This window comes from Protopterus annectens, chromosome 3.part1 (genome assembly GCF_019279795.1).
Source record: "Protopterus annectens isolate FY-2018-M chromosome 3.part1, PAN1.0, whole genome shotgun sequence".
In the NCBI taxonomy this organism is placed as follows: domain Eukaryota; kingdom Metazoa; phylum Chordata; order Ceratodontiformes; family Protopteridae; genus Protopterus; species Protopterus annectens.
This window is the reverse complement of record NC_056732.1, coordinates 419,596,754-419,600,461: the sequence shown is the minus strand read 5'-3', so window position 1 is coordinate 419,600,461 and position 3,708 is coordinate 419,596,754. Positions and strand designations below refer to the sequence as shown.

General features: G+C 55.2%; 1 non-coding gene and 1 pseudogene across 1 annotated transcript; both read right to left on the bottom strand.

Moving 5' to 3' along the window:
- LOC122799055 overlaps positions 1-1,287 on the bottom strand; it is a 3,552-nt pseudogene extending 2,265 nt beyond the window's left edge.
- Positions 1,288-1,686: 399 nt separating this feature from the next.
- Positions 1,687-1,840, bottom strand: LOC122798938. The gene has a single exon (XR_006364359.1). It is a non-coding gene; the product is annotated as a 5.8S ribosomal RNA (ribosomal RNA).
- Between the last annotated feature and the right edge of the window lie 1,868 nt (positions 1,841-3,708).

Genomic DNA, 3,708 nt, shown 5'->3' with positions numbered 1-3,708 from the left:
CCGCAGTGCCAGTTCTGCTTACCAAAAGTGGCCCACTGGGCGCTTGCATTCCATGCCTGGCTCCAAGCCAGCAAGTTGGGCTTCTTACCTATTTAAAGTTTGAGAATAGGTTGAAATTGTTCTGGCCCCAAGACCTCTAATTATTTGCTTTATGAGATAAAACTGCGTCTGCCATGCACCAGCTATCCTGAGGGAAACTTTGAAGGGAACCAGCTACTAGACGGTTCAATTAGTCTTTCACCCCTATACCCAGGTCGGATGACCGATTTGCACATCAGGACCACTACGGACCTCCACCAGAGTTTCCTCTGGCTTCCCCCTACCCAGGCATAGTTCACCATCTTTCAGGTCCCACCAGGTGCACTTACGCTCCACCTCCCCGACGGAACGGGTGAGACGGGGCCATGGTGCACCCCCTGTGCAGGGTGGGGGGATCCCACCTCAGCCAGCACATGCTGGCCTTCACTTTCATTGCACTGTGGGGTCTCCTCCCCACTATTGGACTTGCGCCCCTGTTAGACTCCTTGGTCGATGTTTCAAGACGGGATGGGTGGGTCACCAACATTGCCGTGGACCCTGGGGCACCCGAGGGGAGCCCGCCAGCCAGTCAGTGGGACATGATCGGGCCGCACTGAGGGCAGTCTGGCCCAATTGATAGTCCCACCAGCATCCAGGGGCCCCCGGCCCCCACCGTGAGGGCAGGTGCATGTGTGGTGGCAGTCATCTCCCATGACCATGGGGCATGGTGAGGGCTGATGCTGTGGGCTGTAACACTCCCCTCCAGTGAGGGGAGCCACCTGTTGCAGGGCCTTCCTGGCTGACCCAGAGCCAGTTGCGGCACACCGCCATGGAAGAAGTGCACCTGACGGTGGACGGCATGCACAGGGATGGTCCCCTACCCCCCGGAGGGGGATCTGCCTCGTCCGGGTGGCCAGCATGGCAGCCGGATTGAATCCTCCAGGCGGGTCATGCAGACCCCACCCGTTTACCTCTGAATGGTTTCATGCCCTCTTGAACTCTCTCGACAAAGTTCTTTTCAATTTTCTCTTATGGCCTCACACCATCCGTGGGCTGAGCCTTGATCCCAAGGACTTGGGCCCTCTGGGCGGTGCTGGGGAGATGGACTTCCATAAGCCACATTTCCCTGCACCCATCACCCAGGTGGGGATTCAGTGCTGGGTTCTTCCCTTTTCACTCGCCATTACTGAGGGAATGCTGATTAGTTTTGTTTCCTCCGCTTAGTAATATGCTTAAATTCGGTGGGTCGCCACATTTGATCTGAGGTCGTGTTCCAAGTGTGGTCATGGGGGGAACAGCAGGGGCCTCAGGGGTGGACAAACTACCTGGCCTCTCCTGGCCCTCACACACCCACTCCCCACTGGACTCCAGGTGGCGGAGGACAGCCGACATGACCCCGGCACATGGGAACCAGGCAGGCGAGTGTTGGGCTGCACCCCAGGAGGGCAGCCTGGTGGCAGTACCACCAACAGCCTCCAGGGGGCAGGCCAGATGCACACCTGCTCCCTCCCATCCTCAGACGGGCTTCCCGGCTTGGAGCAGCAGGAGATTCTTCTCCTCCATCCACATCTCTCCCTGGGGAGATAGGGGGCCCTGCAGTGGGCTCCCTCAACTCCCCAGCTGCACCCTTGATGGGGCCAAAAACCCCCAGGGGTGATGGAAGACACAAGACCCATAGACAGGCGTAGCCTCAGGAGTAACCCGGGGCCACAAAGTGCGTTTGAAGTGTTGATGATCAATGTGTCCTGCAATTCACATTAGTTCTCGCAGCTAGCTGCGTTCTTCATTGACACACGAGTCGAGTGATCCACTGCTCAGAGTCATACAGTTCTCGTTCACCAGGGCACCGCTGCCCGTGTGGCATTGCACCTCAAGATGAGCATGCGAGTTTTCACAGGCGTCATCATGGGTGCCCAGACTGGGGTTACTGGCCCCACATCACAAGACAGCAGGGAGTCCTGTGGCGGCCAGCAAGTGGCATCCTCCACAGGTATCCATGACCGATATCGAGAGGAGAGGACTTTGGTTTGCCACCCCTGAGGGTAGCCCCGCACAGCCAGATGGGAGGCACTGCCCCCCTGTCAGGATGGCACCCTCTCCCTCCCCCTACTGCATGGGGAGCCAGCCACCTCTGAGGCATGTAGTGGACAGTACCATTGGGTGTACTTCACCCTCCACCACCATCACCTCATGGCAGCAGAGGAGCACCCACACCTCCCACTGCATGGATGGACCCCCTCCCTCCCACTGCCAGAAGGCAAGGGGGACAGACACCACTCCTCCTCTCACTCCTTCCCCTCTCCCTCCCCTCCCTTCCTCCCCCCAGGAGCCACGGGTTCAGTCCCGCTGGCATCCACCAGGGTGCACGGAGAGATAGGAGTCAGAGACAGACACAGAGAGAGACATAGAGGGTCAGGGTGGCAGAGCAAGGAGAGGCCCTAGTACCCGGGGACAGCACTGTCCCAGGACTCTCGGCGTTAATGATCCTTCCGCAGGTTCACCTACGGAAACCTTGTTATGACTTTTACTTCCTCTAGATAGTCAAGTATGATCGCCTTCTCGGTGCACCGCTGGTGCCATGACTGACTGCAGCTGGGCCAATCCGAGGACTTCACTAAACCATCCAATCAGTAGTAGCGATGGGTGGTGTGTACAAAGGGCAGGGACTTAATCAATGCAAGCTTATGACTCGCACTTGGGAAGTCCTCGTTCGTGGGGAATAATTGCAATCTCCAGTCCCTATCACAAATGGGGTTCTGCAGATTACCTGGACCTGTCAGCCAAGCGTAGACACACGCTGATCCATTCAGTGCAGCATACGTGCAGGCCTGGACATCTAAGGGCATCACAGACCTGTTATTGCTCAATCTTGTGTGGCTGAAAGCCACTTGTCCCTCTAAGAAGTTGGAGACGGCTGCACTGGGCCGTATAACTAGTTAGCATGGCAGAGTCTCATTTGCTATTGGAATGAACTAGACAAATCACAAGACCAACTAGGAACGGCCATGCACCACCACCCACAGAATCAAGAAAGAGTTATCAGTATGTCAATCCTTTCCTTGTTTGGGCCGGGTGAGGTTTCCCATGTTGAGTCAAATTAAGCCACAAGCTCCACTCCTGGTGGTGCCCTTCCATCAATTCCTTTAAGTTTCAGCTTTGCAACCATACTACTCCCGTAACCCAAAGACTTTGGTTTCCCGGAAGCTCTCTGGCAGGTCATGGGAATAACACTGGCGGATCTCTAGTCGGCATTGTTTATGGTCGGAACTACGACAGCATCTGATCATCTTCGAACCTCCGACTTTCGTTCGTGATTAATGAAAACATTCTTAGAAAATGCTTTCGCTTTCATTCATCTTGTGCTGGTCCAAGAATTTCACCTCTAGCAGCACAATCCAAATGCCCCCAGCTTTCCCTCTTAATCATGGCCCCAGTTCTGAAAACCAACAAAATAGAACCGGAGTCCTATTCCATTATTCTTAGCTGAAGTATTCAGGCAACCGGCCCTCTTTGAACACTCAAATTTTTTCAAAGTAAATGCTTCGACCACAGGTACACTCAGTTAAGAACATCAAGGGAGCACCATGAGGCAGGGGCTGGGACAGGTGCTAGCTCACCTTGTGGCAGACCACCAGCCCGATCCCAAGGTCCAACTATGAGCTTTTTAACTGCAGCAACTTTAATATACGC